This window comes from Struthio camelus, chromosome 29 (genome assembly GCF_040807025.1).
Source record: "Struthio camelus isolate bStrCam1 chromosome 29, bStrCam1.hap1, whole genome shotgun sequence".
Classification (NCBI taxonomy): Eukaryota; Metazoa; Chordata; class Aves; order Struthioniformes; family Struthionidae; genus Struthio; species Struthio camelus.
Genome location: NC_090970.1, coordinates 2,186,825 through 2,207,147, shown reverse-complemented (window position 1 = coordinate 2,207,147; position 20,323 = coordinate 2,186,825).

Here is a 20,323-nt window from a genome sequence, read left to right as displayed (position 1 = left end):
GATACTGGCCCATCAGATGGGGAGGCAGAAATAACCTCACAATCACCTTCCAAGCTCTGTGCCAGCTGCTGGCCTTTCCCCTTCCTCAGGGACATGATGATCCAGCTATGGGGGTCTCTTCTCTCTCTCTCTAGCAGAAAGGAGACACACTGGGATTGAGTCAGCTTTCCAGCTGGAGATCCTGGCAAGAGCTTCCGAAACTGCAGGCCTCAGTGACCAGCTCAGTGACACTCTGCCAAATGTGCTCACTTGGACACCTGAAGGGTCAGCTCCCAAATGACCCCCTTAGGGCAGAGAGGAGCATGTGGAAAGGGGAGGAACCTAATTCTGAGGCGGTTATTTGCATCAAACAACTCCAGCTTGGCACGCTGATTCTCAGCTCGGACCCAGGAAGTGTTTCCTGCTGACTTGCAGGAAAGTGCCTGAGCATCAGCTGATGTTTCTCCCAGTCCAAAAGCAATGGGCTCATTTCCTTAGTCTTCAGCACAGAAAGTGAGCTCTGGGCAGCTGAGATTACTACTCCCTGCAGCAGGCACCTCTGGGAGAAGTGGTTTTAAAGGCCAATCACTTTCTGAAGAAATACTTGGTCTCTGGAAGTTTCCCTTATTTGGCCCATTTCAAAAGCTAAGGACTGTGGCACTGCCACTGGAAAGAGCACCTCTGAGCGCTCCACTGTGGAGAGACCATTTCCTTGTGAACTGTGTGGGTGAAGAAAGTCCCACATGATCTGAACTGCTCTCTGTGGCCTCCTGCTGGATGTCCGCCTCTGGATGTCTGATTTCAGAGCCCAGGGCAGGGGGCAGGGTGCAAGGTGCAGCAGATAGCCCCGAAGCAGTGAGGCCTTTGGCAGGAAGAGCTCAAGACCCTCTCCCTCTACCTGCCACATTTCTCTGGATTGGAGGGGGTTAATGGGATGGTTAATTAAAGGGTAGTTGTGGAATACCACTGCACTATAAGCAAAGAGTTTCTAGGATCCTGCCACACGAGAAGAAAACAGTGTCTGCACCAACTGCTTACGCCTCTAGCGTTAAATAAAACTTGTTGGACAGATCTCAGAGGTGTCAAATTCAAGAATCTCCAGCAAGGAACCCTTTCTGAAAGATGACCTCTTCCACTCCAAATACTCTCAGCTGCATGTTTATATGTATCTCACAGTCTGTGTGGGATATCTGGCTGCAGAGCCTGGCAAGAGCAGAGGAAACTCCAGGCATGAAGCTGAGCGGGCAGAAGGCAGCCGGCTGCCAGCGTGCCTGGCTCATGGGGCCACCAGGGCAGCCGGGGCCCCAGCAGCCAAGGCACCTGCTCACCTCGCAGCGCTCCCCACCTCCCCAGCCTCATGGCACTCCCCACGCACACCACTGCTCTCTCCACACGTCTCCTCCCGCACCCAGAACCAACACCCTGGGCCCACCGCCTCTCCCCACCACACGCCACCCCCCACTGGCACACACCTCACCCCCACCCCTCCCCTCACACAGCGTGGACAGCCAGCACGCCCCTCTGCAGCAGGCACACACAGGCCACACCACCACACAGGCCAGCAGCCAGGACACCACCCCGCAAATGCCCCAAATCACACCCAGGACAACTCTCCAGCCCTTCTCTTTCCTTCTAGTCCTCCAAGAGGCAGCAACAAGCACTTCCTCTGAACATCCACTCCCACCTCTGCTCCTGCTCCCTTCCCACCTCCACCAATCCAAGGGCAGAAAGAGCATTCCCATCTTGCAGACAAACCTCACCAGGCCCCTCTCTTTTCATGGGGCACAATTTCCACACCACGCACACACTGTCAAGCCTAGATTCCACTGCCAATGTCTAAGCAATGCTGCAGGCCAGGCAGCCTGCGGGGACAGGCGGGACCTCCGAGTCACTTCCCAGCCATGGGCAACCGGGGCTGCTCTCTCTGCAGTCACCTCACAAGCACCTTCCCAGCCACCTGCCTCTTGCTGCTCTATCAGCCACTCCAAAAGACAGGACCTCACGGCCACCTTCCCAGCCGTCTGCCCGCCACTGCCCTACAAGCCCCTGACACACAAGTGACCTCACAACAACTTCCTCAGCCATCAGCCAAATGCTCACCTCCCAGATGCTCCGGCCAACGTCACCTCCAAAGCACGCGTCCCAGCTGTGGACCTGCTGCTGCCCCAGCAACTGCTCAGCCAGAAGCCACCTCACAAGCACCTTCCCAGCCACATGCCTCCTGCTAGCCAATCACGTAACCCTTGCAGAAGGGACCTTGCAGACAACACGCCAGCCTTGTTCCTGCAGCTGGCCTCTCAGCTCCTCAGCCCCAAGGGACCTCAGAATCAGCAGCGAGCCACGTGGCCCCTGCTGGCCTCTCAGCTACCGACAAAGAACTGATTGGGCAGTGGTGATTTTCTGGCCCAGCTCTCGCAGACACTAGGGACCTCGTGGCTGTTGCCCCCTGCAGCTCCCCCTGCCCTCCCCAAGGCTGAGACACCTCCTGAACGGCCTCCCTCATTCACCCTGGCGCCTCACACTGCTCCTAGTGCAGCAAAACACCCAGGACGGGCCAGTTCCTGCCCCAAGAGAAGATCACCTTCTGCCCAGCCAGTACCCACAGCGAGCCCGTGAAGCTCAGGAACGGGAGAAAGGCCTGCAAGGAATTCATGGCAACATTTCCTAAGGGGCCGATTGTGTGGGAGCAGTGACCATGAAGCGGAAGACAGCGGGGCCCCATGGCCCAGGCAGAGCAAGAAGCCTTCCCGCAACTCCAAAGGCCACTTCCTGCCCCAAGGAGGGACTGAACCAAGCCAGCACATTCCCTACACATCAAGGACAACAAGCACTCTCTGATTTGGGGCCCTGACAGTCTGGGACGTGGGGAAGGACTGAGGCGAGGGCATCTCAGCTGGGGACACCAGCAGAGGCAGCACTCAGCAGCTCTTCCCCCATTAGATCCCGCCAGCAGGGCTAATGACAACGGCAAGGGGAGGACGGGCCCTTCCCCAGCCTCCAAGGCCCTGCGAAAGCCAAACAGCTGCCATGCTCAGAGCTGCTCTGCCAACACCCTTCAGGCTGCTTCCAGGGCCACAGGTCTCAGGGCCCAGCAAGAGGCACGGAGCAGCACCAGTGGCCAGGCCACGGCGTGCCGCGTGGGCACAGCCTCTCTCGGAGCCCTCTGACAGGGGGTTTTCCGAGCAGAAGTGACCATGAGGAAGGGCCCCAAAACGCACCAAGACCCACTCTCCAACCCTTCCGCTTGCTTCTAGTCCTCCAGAACCTTTCCACAGGCACTTCCTCTGAACATCCCGGCTCACCCCGGAGCCTGCTCCCTTCCCACCTCCACGAAGCAGAGGGCAAGTGCTCTCCCAGGAGGTGCATCACGCCAGCTCTTGCCTCTCTCTTTTGCCTCACGTGCCCTCAAGGCCCTCACCCAACAGGCCTCCCTACTGAGGGGCTTCCAGGCAGGAGGACAAAACTCTTAGGCACCACTCCCCCTCTCTCGGGCCACGCCCAGAGAGCTCACCAATGACCACATGGCAGCACACGGACACACTCAGCAGCACGGACAGGGCCAGTGCACCAGCCTTAGACAAGCACACTTCCAACCACGGAAACGGCACAAGGCTTCCGCTGCTCTCAAGCCTTTGCCTTGCCCTGCCTCAGCAAGGCCGGGGATTTCTCTGCCAAGCAAAGCCTTGAGCCAAGGCAGCAGCTTTCAGCAGGGCACGTGCCACATGGAAAAGCCAGCGCAGGCTCTGCCTCCAGGGTCCCCCCGGCACGATCCAGGCATAGTCCGAGAGCACCAGCAAAGGCACCCACTGAAGGAGCTTGTTGGACCTTGTGCCACTGATCACAGCATTTTGGCTCAATGGTCCAGCCCATTTTCCACCTGCCTTATGGTCCATTTGCGCAGTGCTGTGGACTGGCTCGTCAACATCTCCAAGGCAAAACTCTGTGCACTCCAGCCACCTCTTCGCATAGGGTGGTGCACCACCACTCATCCCAGCCAAAAGAAGACAGGGGTGGGAGGATGGGGAGAGGCAGGGAAAGGAGATACATCTGCAGTGCTGACTGCGAGGTCTCATAATTTTGCCTGCTCCTTGCCCATCACTTGCAGAGACAGGCGTGACCTCACAGTCACCTTCACAGCCAGGTGGCTCAAACTGGTCTTGGAGATTTTGAGGCTGTCAGAATCCAGTACCCTCCTCATCACGCTGAATGCCGACTGCCTGGAAAGCAGCTTAGTAGAGAAGGGCCTGGGGGTCCTGGTAGACAACATGAAGCAGCAGGAGCCAGCCAAGTGTTTTTGGTATTCAAAGGCTGCATCAGTTTCCTGGGCTGCATTGGGAAGAGCGTTGCAGCAGGGCGAGGGCTCTGTGCCTGCAGGCTCTGGGTCAGCAGGCTCTGCGCCTGCTGTCTAACCACATCCTCAGGCAGAAGTGACCTCACAAACACCTGCCTTAGGCCGCAGCCAAAGGCTCACCTCTCAGCTGCTCACACCGAAGTCACCTCACAATCATCCACCAAGCCAAGGGGCCTACTGCTGGCCCTCCAGCTTCTCTCATGCACGTGACCAGCTATGTGCCTGCTGCTCTCCAGTCAGGTCCTAAGGCAGAGGAGGCTTCACAATCAACATCCAAGCCGTGTGCCTGCTGCTGGCCTATCACCTGCAAAGACAGGAGACACCACCAAATCAGCACCCTAGCCCAGCGCCTGGGGGTAGCCTATTAGGTACTCAGGCAGCAGTGACCTCACCATGAGCATCCAAGCAAATGAGCAGCTACTAGCTAATCAGGTCATCAGGAAGAAGAGACCTGGCAAAGACCTCATCAGGCACTCACAAAGAATGGACTTCCCAGTCAACAGCCAATCCATGGGCCTACTCCTGGTCTACCAGCAGCTTGCTCAGAAGTGACCTCACATGCACGTGCCCCAGCCATGAGCCTGCTGCTAGCCTGTCAGAGGCTGAGACAGACGGGACCTCACAGCCAATTTCCCAGCAATGTGCCTGCTGCTGGCCCATCACCTGCAGAGACAGAAGGGACATCACTTTCCCCTTTACAGCCATGTGCCTCCTACCATCCAAGGAGCTTCTGAGAAACAATGGCTCTCACCACACTGTCCCCTCCTATTAGACTTTTGGCCTACCGGCTGATCCTTTACCAGTAACCTCACAGTCCTCTTCCAAGCCCACCTGCCTGCAGTGAGCCTCTCAGCTTCTCAGAAGGACTGGACTTACCATGTGCCTGCTGCTAGCCAAACAGGTACTCAGGCAGGAACGTCATCACAATCAGCATCCAAGCCATCGGCCTGCAAGTGGCCTATCAGGTACTAAGGCAGAAGGAATCGCACAAGCACCTCCTCTGCTCGAGAAGCAGTGGTTGCCCTATCACCTGCAGAGACAGAAGTGACCTCACAACCAAAATCCAAGCCATGTGCCTGCTGCTGGCCTATCAGGTACTGAGACACAAGTCACCTCACAAACAGTTTCCCACCCGCAAGCTTCTTCCTGGCCCATCACCTACAGACACAGAAGGGACCACACAGTCACCTGCATGGGCCTGTGCCTCCTAAAGGGCATAAGCCAGCAACATGTCCTCAGGACAAAGGCAGTCCATGGCTTCCTGGGCTGCCTTGGGGAGAGAGCGCTGGCAGCAGGGTGAGGGCTCTGGGCCTGCAGGCTCTGTGTCAGCAGGAGATGGGCCTGCTAGCTAGTCTGCTACTCATCAGATACTGGCCCATCAGATGGGGAGGCAGAAATAACCTCACAATCACCTTCCAAGCTCTGTGCCAGCTGCTGGCCTTTCCCCTTCCTCAGGGACATGATGATCCAGCTATGGGGGTCTCTTCTCTCTCTCTCTAGCAGAAAGGAGACACACTGGGATTGAGTCAGCTTTCCAGCTGGAGATCCTGGCAAGAGCTTCCGAAACTGCAGGCCTCAGTGACCAGCTCAGTGACACTCTGCCAAATGTGCTCACTTGGACACCTGAAGGGTCAGCTCCCAAATGACCCCCTTAGGGCAGAGAGGAGCATGTGGAAAGGGGAGGAACCTAATTCTGAGGCGGTTATTTGCATCAAACAACTCCAGCTTGGCACGCTGATTCTCAGCTCGGACCCAGGAAGTGTTTCCTGCTGACTTGCAGGAAAGTGCCTGAGCATCAGCTGATGTTTCTCCCAGTCCAAAAGCAATGGGCTCATTTCCTTAGTCTTCAGCACAGAAAGTGAGCTCTGGGCAGCTGAGATTACTACTCCCTGCAGCAGGCACCTCTGGGAGAAGTGGTTTTAAAGGCCAATCACTTTCTGAAGAAATACTTGGTCTCTGGAAGTTTCCCTTATTTGGCCCATTTCAAAAGCTAAGGACTGTGGCACTGCCACTGGAAAGAGCACCTCTGAGCGCTCCACTGTGGAGAGACCATTTCCTTGTGAACTGTGTGGGTGAAGAAAGTCCCACATGATCTGAACTGCTCTCTGTGGCCTCCTGCTGGATGTCCGCCTCTGGATGTCTGATTTCAGAGCCCAGGGCAGGGGGCAGGGTGCAAGGTGCAGCAGATAGCCCCGAAGCAGTGAGGCCTTTGGCAGGAAGAGCTCAAGACCCTCTCCCTCTACCTGCCACATTTCTCTGGATTGGAGGGGGTTAATGGGATGGTTAATTAAAGGGTAGTTGTGGAATACCACTGCACTATAAGCAAAGAGTTTCTAGGATCCTGCCACACGAGAAGAAAACAGTGTCTGCACCAACTGCTTACGCCTCTAGCGTTAAATAAAACTTGTTGGACAGATCTCAGAGGTGTCAAATTCAAGAATCTCCAGCAAGGAACCCTTTCTGAAAGATGACCTCTTCCACTCCAAATACTCTCAGCTGCATGTTTATATGTATCTCACAGTCTGTGTGGGATATCTGGCTGCAGAGCCTGGCAAGAGCAGAGGAAACTCCAGGCATGAAGCTGAGCGGGCAGAAGGCAGCCGGCTGCCAGCGTGCCTGGCTCATGGGGCCACCAGGGCAGCCGGGGCCCCAGCAGCCAAGGCACCTGCTCACCTCGCAGCGCTCCCCACCTCCCCAGCCTCATGGCACTCCCCACGCACACCACTGCTCTCTCCACACGTCTCCTCCCGCACCCAGAACCAACACCCTGGGCCCACCGCCTCTCCCCACCACACGCCACCCCCCACTGGCACACACCTCACCCCCACCCCTCCCCTCACACAGCGTGGACAGCCAGCACGCCCCTCTGCAGCAGGCACACACAGGCCACACCACCACACAGGCCAGCAGCCAGGACACCACCCCGCAAATGCCCCAAATCACACCCAGGACAACTCTCCAGCCCTTCTCTTTCCTTCTAGTCCTCCAAGAGGCAGCAACAAGCACTTCCTCTGAACATCCACTCCCACCTCTGCTCCTGCTCCCTTCCCACCTCCACCAATCCAAGGGCAGAAAGAGCATTCCCATCTTGCAGACAAACCTCACCAGGCCCCTCTCTTTTCATGGGGCACAATTTCCACACCACGCACACACTGTCAAGCCTAGATTCCACTGCCAATGTCTAAGCAATGCTGCAGGCCAGGCAGCCTGCGGGGACAGGCGGGACCTCCGAGTCACTTCCCAGCCATGGGCAACCGGGGCTGCTCTCTCTGCAGTCACCTCACAAGCACCTTCCCAGCCACCTGCCTCTTGCTGCTCTATCAGCCACTCCAAAAGACAGGACCTCACGGCCACCTTCCCAGCCGTCTGCCCGCCACTGCCCTACAAGCCCCTGACACACAAGTGACCTCACAACAACTTCCTCAGCCATCAGCCAAATGCTCACCTCCCAGATGCTCCGGCCAACGTCACCTCCAAAGCACGCGTCCCAGCTGTGGACCTGCTGCTGCCCCAGCAACTGCTCAGCCAGAAGCCACCTCACAAGCACCTTCCCAGCCACATGCCTCCTGCTAGCCAATCACGTAACCCTTGCAGAAGGGACCTTGCAGACAACACGCCAGCCTTGTTCCTGCAGCTGGCCTCTCAGCTCCTCAGCCCCAAGGGACCTCAGAATCAGCAGCGAGCCACGTGGCCCCTGCTGGCCTCTCAGCTACCGACAAAGAACTGATTGGGCAGTGGTGATTTTCTGGCCCAGCTCTCGCAGACACTAGGGACCTCGTGGCTGTTGCCCCCTGCAGCTCCCCCTGCCCTCCCCAAGGCTGAGACACCTCCTGAACGGCCTCCCTCATTCACCCTGGCGCCTCACACTGCTCCTAGTGCAGCAAAACACCCAGGACGGGCCAGTTCCTGCCCCAAGAGAAGATCACCTTCTGCCCAGCCAGTACCCGCACCGAGCCCGTGAAGCTCAGGAACGGGAGAAAGGCCTGCAAGGAATTCATGGCAACATTTCCTAAGGGGCCGATTGTGTGGGAGCAGTGACCATGAAGCGGAAGACAGCGGGGCCCCATGGCCCAGGCAGAGCAAGAAGCCTTCCCGCAACTCCAAAGGCCACTTCCTGCCCCAAGGAGGGACTGAACCAAGCCAGCACATTCCCTACACATCAAGGACAACAAGCACTCTCTGATTTGGGGCCCTGACAGTCTGGGACGTGGGGAAGGACTGAGGCGAGGGCATCTCAGCTGGGGACACCAGCAGAGGCAGCACTCAGCAGCTCTTCCCCCATTAGATCCCGCCAGCAGGGCTAATGACAACGGCAAGGGGAGGACGGGCCCTTCCCCAGCCTCCAAGGCCCTGCGAAAGCCAAACAGCTGCCATGCTCAGAGCTGCTCTGCCAACACCCTTCAGGCTGCTTCCAGGGCCACAGGTCTCAGGGCCCAGCAAGAGGCACGGAGCAGCACCAGTGGCCAGGCCACGGCGTGCCGCGTGGGCACAGCCTCTCTCGGAGCCCTCTGACAGGGGGTTTTCCGAGCAGAAGTGACCATGAGGAAGGGCCCCAAAACGCACCAAGACCCACTCTCCAACCCTTCCGCTTGCTTCTAGTCCTCCAGAACCTTTCCACAGGCACTTCCTCTGAACATCCCGGCTCACCCCGGAGCCTGCTCCCTTCCCACCTCCACGAAGCAGAGGGCAAGTGCTCTCCCAGGAGGTGCATCACGCCAGCTCTTGCCTCTCTCTTTTGCCTCACGTGCCCTCAAGGCCCTCACCCAACAGGCCTCCCTACTGAGGGGCTTCCAGGCAGGAGGACAAAACTCTTAGGCACCACTCCCCCTCTCTCGGGCCACGCCCAGAGAGCTCACCAATGACCACATGGCAGCACACGGACACACTCAGCAGCACGGACAGGGCCAGTGCACCAGCCTTAGACAAGCACACTTCCAACCACGGAAACGGCACAAGGCTTCCGCTGCTCTCAAGCCTTTGCCTTGCCCTGCCTCAGCAAGGCCTGGGATTTCTCTGCCAAGCAAAGCCTTGAGCCAAGGCAGCAGCTTTCAGCAGGGCACGTGCCACATGGAAAAGCCAGCGCAGGCTCTGCCTCCAGGGTCCCCCCGGCACGATCCGGGCATAGTCCGAGAGCACCAGCAAAGGCACCCACTGAAGGAGCTTGTTGGACCTTGTGCCACTGATCACAGCATTTTGGCTCAATGGTCCAGCCCATTTTCCACCTGCCTTATGGTCCATTTGCGCAGTGCTGTGGACTGGCTCGTCAACATCTCCAAGGCAAAACTCTGTGCACTCCAGCCACCTCTTCGCATAGGGTGGTGCACCACCACTCATCCCAGCCAAAAGAAGACAGGGGTGGGAGGATGGGGAGAGGCAGGGAAAGGAGATACATCTGCAGTGCTGACTGCGAGGTCTCATAATTTTGCCTGCTCCTTGCCCATCACTTGCAGAGACAGGCGTGACCTCACAGTCACCTTCACAGCCAGGTGGCTCAAACTGGTCTTGGAGATTTTGAGGCTGTCAGAATCCAGTACCCTCCTCATCACGCTGAATGCCGACTGCCTGGAAAGCAGCTTAGTAGAGAAGGGCCTGGGGGTCCTGGTAGACAACATGAAGCAGCAGGAGCCAGCCAAGTGTTTTTGGTATTCAAAGGCTGCATCAGTTTCCTGGGCTGCATTGGGAAGAGCGTTGCAGCAGGGCGAGGGCTCTGTGCCTGCAGGCTCTGGGTCAGCAGGCTCTGCGCCTGCTGTCTAACCACATCCTCAGGCAGAAGTGACCTCACAAACACCTGCCTTAGGCCGCAGCCAAAGGCTCACCTCTCAGCTGCTCACACCGAAGTCACCTCACAATCATCCACCAAGCCAAGGGGCCTACTGCTGGCCCTCCAGCTTCTCTCATGCACGTGACCAGCTATGTGCCTGCTGCTCTCCAGTCAGGTCCTAAGGCAGAGGAGGCTTCACAATCAACATCCAAGCCGTGTGCCTGCTGCTGGCCTATCACCTGCAAAGACAGGAGACACCACCAAATCAGCACCCTAGCCCAGCGCCTGGGGGTAGCCTATTAGGTACTCAGGCAGCAGTGACCTCACCATGAGCATCCAAGCAAATGAGCAGCTACTAGCTAATCAGGTCATCAGGAAGAAGAGACCTGGCAAAGACCTCATCAGGCACTCACAAAGAATGGACTTCCCAGTCAACAGCCAATCCATGGGCCTACTCCTGGTCTACCAGCAGCTTGCTCAGAAGTGACCTCACATGCACGTGCCCCAGCCATGAGCCTGCTGCTAGCCTGTCAGAGGCTGAGACAGACGGGACCTCACAGCCAATTTCCCAGCAATGTGCCTGCTGCTGGCCCATCACCTGCAGAGACAGAAGGGACATCACTTTCCCCTTTACAGCCATGTGCCTCCTACCATCCAAGGAGCTTCTGAGAAACAATGGCTCTCACCACACTGTCCCCTCCTATTAGACTTTTGGCCTACCGGCTGATCCTTTACCAGTAACCTCACAGTCCTCTTCCAAGCCCACCTGCCTGCAGTGAGCCTCTCAGCTTCTCAGAAGGACTGGACTTACCATGTGCCTGCTGCTAGCCAAACAGGTACTCAGGCAGGAACGTCATCACAATCAGCATCCAAGCCATCGGCCTGCAAGTGGCCTATCAGGTACTAAGGCAGAAGGAATCGCACAAGCACCTCCTCTGCTCGAGAAGCAGTGGTTGCCCTATCACCTGCAGAGACAGAAGTGACCTCACAACCAAAATCCAAGCCATGTGCCTGCTGCTGGCCTATCAGGTACTGAGACACAAGTCACCTCACAAACAGTTTCCCACCCGCAAGCTTCTTCCTGGCCCATCACCTACAGACACAGAAGGGACCACACAGTCACCTGCATGGGCCTGTGCCTCCTAAAGGGCATAAGCCAGCAACATGTCCTCAGGACAAAGGCAGTCCATGGCTTCCTGGGCTGCCTTGGGGAGAGAGCGCTGGCAGCAGGGTGAGGGCTCTGGGCCTGCAGGCTCTGTGTCAGCAGGAGATGGGCCTGCTAGCTAGTCTGCTACTCATCAGATACTGGCCCATCAGATGGGGAGGCAGAAATAACCTCACAATCACCTTCCAAGCTCTGTGCCAGCTGCTGGCCTTTCCCCTTCCTCAGGGACATGATGATCCAGCTATGGGGGTCTCTTCTCTCTCTCTCTAGCAGAAAGGAGACACACTGGGATTGAGTCAGCTTTCCAGCTGGAGATCCTGGCAAGAGCTTCCGAAACTGCAGGCCTCAGTGACCAGCTCAGTGACACTCTGCCAAATGTGCTCACTTGGACACCTGAAGGGTCAGCTCCCAAATGACCCCCTTAGGGCAGAGAGGAGCATGTGGAAAGGGGAGGAACCTAATTCTGAGGCGGTTATTTGCATCAAACAACTCCAGCTTGGCACGCTGATTCTCAGCTCGGACCCAGGAAGTGTTTCCTGCTGACTTGCAGGAAAGTGCCTGAGCATCAGCTGATGTTTCTCCCAGTCCAAAAGCAATGGGCTCATTTCCTTAGTCTTCAGCACAGAAAGTGAGCTCTGGGCAGCTGAGATTACTACTCCCTGCAGCAGGCACCTCTGGGAGAAGTGGTTTTAAAGGCCAATCACTTTCTGAAGAAATACTTGGTCTCTGGAAGTTTCCCTTATTTGGCCCATTTCAAAAGCTAAGGACTGTGGCACTGCCACTGGAAAGAGCACCTCTGAGCGCTCCACTGTGGAGAGACCATTTCCTTGTGAACTGTGTGGGTGAAGAAAGTCCCACATGATCTGAACTGCTCTCTGTGGCCTCCTGCTGGATGTCCGCCTCTGGATGTCTGATTTCAGAGCCCAGGGCAGGGGGCAGGGTGCAAGGTGCAGCAGATAGCCCCGAAGCAGTGAGGCCTTTGGCAGGAAGAGCTCAAGACCCTCTCCCTCTACCTGCCACATTTCTCTGGATTGGAGGGGGTTAATGGGATGGTTAATTAAAGGGTAGTTGTGGAATACCACTGCACTATAAGCAAAGAGTTTCTAGGATCCTGCCACACGAGAAGAAAACAGTGTCTGCACCAACTGCTTACGCCTCTAGCGTTAAATAAAACTTGTTGGACAGATCTCAGAGGTGTCAAATTCAAGAATCTCCAGCAAGGAACCCTTTCTGAAAGATGACCTCTTCCACTCCAAATACTCTCAGCTGCATGTTTATATGTATCTCACAGTCTGTGTGGGATATCTGGCTGCAGAGCCTGGCAAGAGCAGAGGAAACTCCAGGCATGAAGCTGAGCGGGCAGAAGGCAGCCGGCTGCCAGCGTGCCTGGCTCATGGGGCCACCAGGGCAGCCGGGGCCCCAGCAGCCAAGGCACCTGCTCACCTCGCAGCGCTCCCCACCTCCCCAGCCTCATGGCACTCCCCACGCACACCACTGCTCTCTCCACACGTCTCCTCCCGCACCCAGAACCAACACCCTGGGCCCACCGCCTCTCCCCACCACACGCCACCCCCCACTGGCACACACCTCACCCCCACCCCTCCCCTCACACAGCGTGGACAGCCAGCACGCCCCTCTGCAGCAGGCACACACAGGCCACACCACCACACAGGGCAGCAGCCAGGACACCACCCCGCAAATGCCCCAAATCACACCCAGGACAACTCTCCAGCCCTTCTCTTTCCTTCTAGTCCTCCAAGAGGCAGCAACAAGCACTTCCTCTGAACATCCACTCCCACCTCTGCTCCTGCTCCCTTCCCACCTCCAACAATCCAAGGGCAGAAAGAGCATTCCCATCTTGCAGACAAACCTCACCAGGCCCCTCTCTTTTCATGGGGCACAATTTCCACACCACGCACACACTGTCAAGCCTAGATTCCACTGCCAATGTCTAAGCAATGCTGCAGGCCAGGCAGCCTGCGGGGACAGGCGGGACCTCCGAGTCACTTCCCAGCCATGGGCAACCGGGGCTGCTCTCTCTGCACTCACCTCACAAGCACCTTCCCAGCCACCTGCCTCTTGCTGCTCTATCAGCCACTCCAAAAGACAGGACCTCACGGCCACCTTCCCAGCCGTCTGCCCGCCACTGCCCTACAAGCCCCTGACACACAAGTGACCTCACAACAACTTCCTCAGCCATCAGCCAAATGCTGACCTCCCAGATGCTCCGGCCAACGTCACCTCCAAAGCACGCGTCCCAGCTGTGGACCTGCTGCTGCCCCAGCAACTGCTCAGCCAGAAGCCACCTCACAAGCACCTTCCCAGCCACATGCCTCCTGCTAGCCAATCACGTAACCCTTGCAGAAGGGACCTTGCAGACAACACGCCAGCCTTGTTCCTGCAGCTGGCCTCTCAGCTCCTCAGCCCCAAGGGACCTCAGAATCAGCAGCCGAGCCACGGGGCCCCTGCTGGCCTCTCAGCTACCGACAAAGAACTGATTGGGCAGTGGTGATTTTCTGGCCCAGCTCTCGCAGACACTAGGGACCTCGTGGCTGTTGCCCCCTGCAGCTCCCCCTGCCCTCCCCAAGGCTGAGACACCTCCTGAACGGCCTCCCTCATTCACCCTGGCGCCTCACACTGCTCCTAGTGCAGCAAAACACCCAGGACGGGCCAGTTCCTGCCCCAAGAGAAGATCACCTTCTGCCCAGCCAGTACCCGCACCGAGCCCGTGAAGCTCAGGAACGGGAGAAAGGCCTGCAAGGAATTCATGGCAACATTTCCTAAGGGGCCGATTGTGTGGGAGCAGTGACCATGAAGCGGAAGACAGCGGGGCCCCATGGCCCAGGCAGAGCAAGAAGCCTTCCCGCAACTCCAAAGGCCACTTCCTGCCCCAAGGAGGGACTGAACCAAGCCAGCACATTCCCTACACATCAAGGACAACAAGCACTCTCTGATTTGGGGCCCTGACAGTCTGGGACGTGGGGAAGGACTGAGGCGAGGGCATCTCAGCTGGGGACACCAGCAGAGGCAGCACTCAGCAGCTCTTCCCCCATTAGATCCCGCCAGCAGGGCTAATGACAACGGCAAGGGGAGGACGGGCCCTTCCCCAGCCTCCAAGGCCCTGCGAAAGCCAAACAGCTGCCATGCTCAGAGCTGCTCTGCCAACACCCTTCAGGCTGCTTCCAGGGCCACAGGTCTCAGGGCCCAGCAAGAGGCACGGAGCAGCACCAGTGGCCAGGCCACGGCGTGCCGCGTGGGCACAGCCTCTCTCGGAGCCCTCTGACAGGGGGTTTTCCGAGCAGAAGTGACCATGAGGAAGGGCCCCAAAACGCACCAAGACCCACTCTCCAACCCTTCCGCTTGCTTCTAGTCCTCCAGAACCTTTCCACAGGCACTTCCTCTGAACATCCCGGCTCACCCCGGAGCCTGCTCCCTTCCCACCTCCACGAAGCAGAGGGCAAGTGCTCTCCCAGGAGGTGCATCACGCCAGCTCTTGCCTCTCTCTTTTGCCTCACGTGCCCTCAAGGCCCTCACCCAACAGGCCTCCCTACTGAGGGGCTTCCAGGCAGGAGGACAAAACTCTTAGGCACCACTCCCCCTCTCTCGGGCCACGCCCAGAGAGCTCACCAATGACCACATGGCAGCACACGGACACACTCAGCAGCACGGACAGGGCCAGTGCACCAGCCTTAGACAAGCACACTTCCAACCACGGAAACGGCACAAGGCTTCCGCTGCTCTCAAGCCTTTGCCTTGCCCTGCCTCAGCAAGGCCTGGGATTTCTCTGCCAAGCAAAGCCTTGAGCCAAGGCAGCAGCTTTCAGCAGGGCACGTGCCACATGGAAAAGCCAGCGCAGGCTCTGCCTCCAGGGTCCCCCCGGCACGATCCAGGCATAGTCCGAGAGCACCAGCAAAGGCACCCACTGAAGGAGCTTGTTGGACCTTGTGCCACTGATCACAGCATTTTGGCTCAATGGTCCAGCCCATTTTCCACCTGCCTTATGGTCCATTTGCGCAGTGCTGTGGACTGGCTCGTCAACATCTCCAAGGCAAAACTCTGTGCACTCCAGCCACCTCTTCGCATAGGGTGGTGCACCACCACTCATCCCAGCCAAAAGAAGACAGGGGTGGGAGGATGGGGAGAGGCAGGGAAAGGAGATACATCTGCAGTGCTGACTGCGAGGTCTCATAATTTTGCCTGCTCCTTGCCCATCACTTGCAGAGACAGGCGTGACCTCACAGTCACCTTCACAGCCAGGTGGCTCAAACTGGTCTTGGAGATTTTGAGGCTGTCAGAATCCAGTACCCTCCTCATCACGCTGAATGCCGACTGCCTGGAAAGCAGCTTAGTAGAGAAGGGCCTGGGGGTCCTGGTAGACAACATGAAGCAGCAGGAGCCAGCCAAGTGTTTTTGGTATTCAAAGGCTGCATCAGTTTCCTGGGCTGCATTGGGAAGAGCGTTGCAGCAGGGCGAGGGCTCTGTGCCTGCAGGCTCTGGGTCAGCAGGCTCTGCGCCTGCTGTCTAACCACATCCTCAGGCAGAAGTGACCTCACAAACACCTGCCTTAGGCCGCAGCCAAAGGCTCACCTCTCAGCTGCTCACACCGAAGTCACCTCACAATCATCCACCAAGCCAAGGGGCCTACTGCTGGCCCTCCAGCTTCTCTCATGCACGTGACCAGCTATGTGCCTGCTGCTCTCCAGTCAGGTCCTAAGGCAGAGGAGGCTTCACAATCAACATCCAAGCCGTGTGCCTGCTGCTGGCCTATCACCTGCAAAGACAGGAGACACCACCAAATCAGCACCCTAGCCCAGCGCCTGGGGGTAGCCTATTAGGTACTCAGGCAGCAGTGACCTCACCATGAGCATCCAAGCAAATGAGCAGCTACTAGCTAATCAGGTCATCAGGAAGAAGAGACCTGGCAAAGACCTCATCAGGCACTCACAAAGAATGGACTTCCCAGTCAACAGCCAATCCATGGGCCTACTCCTGGTCTACCAGCAGCTTGCTCAGAAGTGACCTCACATGCATGTGCCCCAGCCATGAGCCTGCTGCTAGCCTGTCAGAGGCTGAGACAGACGGGACCTCACAGCCAATTTCCCAGCAATGTGCCTGCTGCTGGCCCATCACCTGCAGAGACAGAAGGGACATCACTTTCCCCTTTACAGCCATGTGCCTCCTACCATCCAAGGAGCTTCTGAGAAACAATGGCTCTCACCACACTGTCCCCTCCTATTAGACTTTTGGCCTACCGGCTGATCCTTTACCAGTAACCTCACAGTCCTCTTCCAAGCCCACCTGCCTGCAGTGAGCCTCTCAGCTTCTCAGAAGGACTGGACTTACCATGTGCCTGCTGCTATCCCAACAGGTACTCAGGCAGGAACGTCATCACAATCAGCATCCAAGCCATCGGCCTGCAAGTGGCCTATCAGGTACTAAGGCAGAAGGAATCGCACAAGCACCTCCTCTGCTCGAGAAGCAGTGGTTGCCCTATCACCTGCAGAGACAGAAGTGACCTCACAACCAAAATCCAAGCCATGTGCCTGCTGCTGGCCTATCAGGTACTGAGACACAAGTCACCTCACAAACAGTTTCCCACCCGCAAGCTTCTTCCTGGCCCATCACCTACAGACACAGAAGGGACCACACAGTCACCTGCATGGGCCTGTGCCTCCTAAAGGGCATAAGCCAGCAACATGTCCTCAGGACAAAGGCAGTCCATGGCTTCCTGGGCTGCCTTGGGGAGAGAGCGCTGGCAGCAGGGTGAGGGCTCTGGGCCTGCAGGCTCTGTGTCAGCAGGAGATGGGCCTGCTAGCTAGTCTGCTACTCATCAGATACTGGCCCATCAGATGGGGAGGCAGAAATAACCTCACAATCACCTTCCAAGCTCTGTGCCACCTGCTGGCCTTTCCCCTTCCTCAGGGACATGAGGAGCCAGCTATGGGGGTCTCTTCTCTCTCTCTGTACCAGAAAGGAGACACACTGGGATTGAGTCAGCTTTCCAGCTGGAGATCCTGGCAAGAGCTTCCGAAACTGCAGGCCTCAGTGACCAGCTCAGTGACACTCTGCCAAATGTGCTCACTTGGACACCTGAAGGGTCAGCTCCCAAATGACCCCCTTAGGGCAGAGAGGAGCATGTGGAAAGGGGAGGAACCTAATTCTGAGGCGGTTATTTGCATCAAACAACTCCAGCTTGGCACGCTGATTCTCAGCTCGGACCCAGGAAGTGTTTCCTGCTGACTTGCAGGAAAGTGCCTGAGCATCAGCTGATGTTTCTCCCAGTCCAAAAGCAATGGGCTCATTTGCTTAGTCTTCAGCACAGAAAGTGAGCTCTGGGCAGCTGAGATTACTACTCCCTGCAGCAGGCACCTCTGGGAGAAGTGGTTTTAAAGGCCAATCACTTTCTGAAGAAATACTTGGTCTCTGGAAGTTTCCCTTATTTGGCCCATTTCAAAAGCTAAGGACTGTGGCACTGCCACTGGAAAGAGCACCTCTGAGCGCTCCACTGTGGAGAGACCATTTCCTTGTGAACTGTGTGGGTGAAGAAAGTCCCACATGATCTGAACTGCTCTCTGTGGCCTCCTGCTGGATGTCCGCCTCTGGATGTCTGATTTCAGAGCCCAGGGCAGGGGGCAGGGTGCAAGGTGCAGCAGATAGCCCCGAAGCAGTGAGGCCTTTGGCAGGAAGAGCTCAAGACCCTCTCCCTCTACCTGCCACATTTCTCTGGATTGGAGGGGGTTAATGGGATGGTTAATTAAGGGGTAGTTGTGGAATACCACTGCACTATAAGCAAAGAGTTTCTAGGATCCTGCCACACGAGAAGAAAACAGTGTCTGCACCAACTGCTTACGCCTCTAGCGTTAAATAAAACTTGTTGGACAGATCTCAGAGGTGTCAAATTCAAGAATCTCCAGCAAGGAACCCTTTCTGAAAGATGACCTCTTCCACTCCAAATACTCTCAGCTGCATGTTTATATGTATCTCACAGTCTGTGTGGGATATCTGGCTGCAGAGCCTGGCAAGAGCGGAGGAAACTCCAGGCGTGAAGCTGAGCGGGCAGAAGGCAGCCGGCTGCCAGCGTGCCTGGCTCATGGGGCCACCAGGGCAGCCGGGGCCCCAGCAGACAAGGCACCTGCTCACCTCGCAGCGCTCCCCACCTCCCCAGCCTCATGGCACTCCCCACGCACACCACTGCTCTCTCCACACGTCTCCTCCCACACCCAGAACCAACACCCTGGGCCCACCGCCTCTCCCCACCACACGCCACCCCCCACTGGCACACACCTCACCCCCACCCCTCCCCTCACACAGCGTGGACAGCCAGCACGCCCCTCTGCAGCAGGCACACACAGGCCACACCACCACACAGGGCAGCAGCCAGGACACCACCCCGCAAATGCCCCAAATCACACCCAGGACAACTCTCCAGCCCTTCTCTTTCCTTCTAGTCCTCCAAGAGGCAGCAACAAGCACTTCCTCTGAACATCCACTCCCACCTCTGCTCCTGCTCCCTTCCCACCTCCACCAATCCAAGGGCAGAAAGAGCATTCCCATCTTGCAGACAAAGCTCACCAGGCCCCTCTCTTTTCATGGGGCACAATTTCCACACCACGCACACACTGTCAAGCCTAGATTCCACTGCCAATGTCTAAGCAATGCTGCAGGCCAGGCAGCCTGCGGGGACAGGCGGGACCTCCGAGTCACTTCCCAGCCATGGGCAACCTGGGCTGCTCTCTCTGCAGTCACCTCACAAGCACCTTCCCAGCCACCTGCCTCTTGCTGCTCTATCAGCCACTCCAAAAGACAGGACCTCACGGCCACCTTCCCAGCCGTCTGCCCGCCACTGCCCTACAAGCCCCTGACACACAAGTGACCTCACAACAACTTCCTCAGCCATCAGCCAAATGCTCACCTCCCAGATGCTCCGGCCAACGTCACCTCCAAAGCACGCGTCCCAGCTGTGGACCTGCTGCTGCCCCAGCAACTGCTCAGCCAGAAGCCACCTCACAAGCACCTTCCCAGCCACATGCCTCCTGCTAGCCAATCACGTAACCCTTGCAGAAGGGACCTTGCAGACAACACGCCAGCCTTGTTCCTGCAGCTGGCCTCTCAGCTCCTCAGCCCCAAGGGACCTCAGAATCAGCAGCGAGCCACGTGGCCCCTGCTGGCCTCTCAGCTACCGACAAAGAACTGATTGGGCAGTGGTGATTTTCTGGCCCAGCTCTCGCAGACACTAGGGACCTCGTGGCTGTTGCCCCCTGCAGCTCCCCCTGCCCTCCCCAAGGCTGAGACACCTCCTGAACGGCCTCCCTCATTCACCCTGGCACCTCACACTGCTCCTAGTGCAGCAAAACACCCAGGACGGGCCAGTTCCTGCCCCAAGAGAAGATCACCTTCTGCCCAGCCAGTACCCACAGCGAGCCCGTGAAGCTCAGGAACTGGAGAAAGGCCTGCAAGGAATTCATGGCAACATTTCCTAAGGGGCCGATTGTGTGGGAGCAGTGACCATGAAGCGGAAGACAGCGGGGCCCCATGGCCCAGGCAGAGCAAGAAGCCTTCCCGCAACTCCAAAGGCCACTTCCTGCCCCAAGGAGGGACTGAACCAAGCCAGCACATTCCCTACACATCAAGGACAACAAGCACTCTCTGATTTGGGGCCCTGACAGTCTGGGACGTGGGGAAGGACTGAGGCGAGGGCATCTCAGCTGGGGACACCAGCAGAGGCAGCACTCAGCAGCTCTTCCCCCTGGCCCGCCAGCAGGGCTAATGACAATGGCAAGGGGAGGACGGGCCCTTCCCCAGCCTCCAAGGCCCTGCGAAAGCCAAACAGCTGCCATGCTCAGAGCTGCTCTGCCAACACCCTTCAGGCTGCTTCCAGGGCCACAGGTCTCAGGGCCCAGCAAGAGGCACGGAGCAGCACCAGTGGCCAGGCCACAGCGTGCCGCGTGGGCACAGCCTCTCTCGGAGCCCTCTGACAGGGGGTTTTCCGAGCAGAAGTGACCATGAGGAAGGGCCCCAAAACGCACCAAGACCCACTCTCCAACCCTTCCGCTTGCTTCTAGTCCTC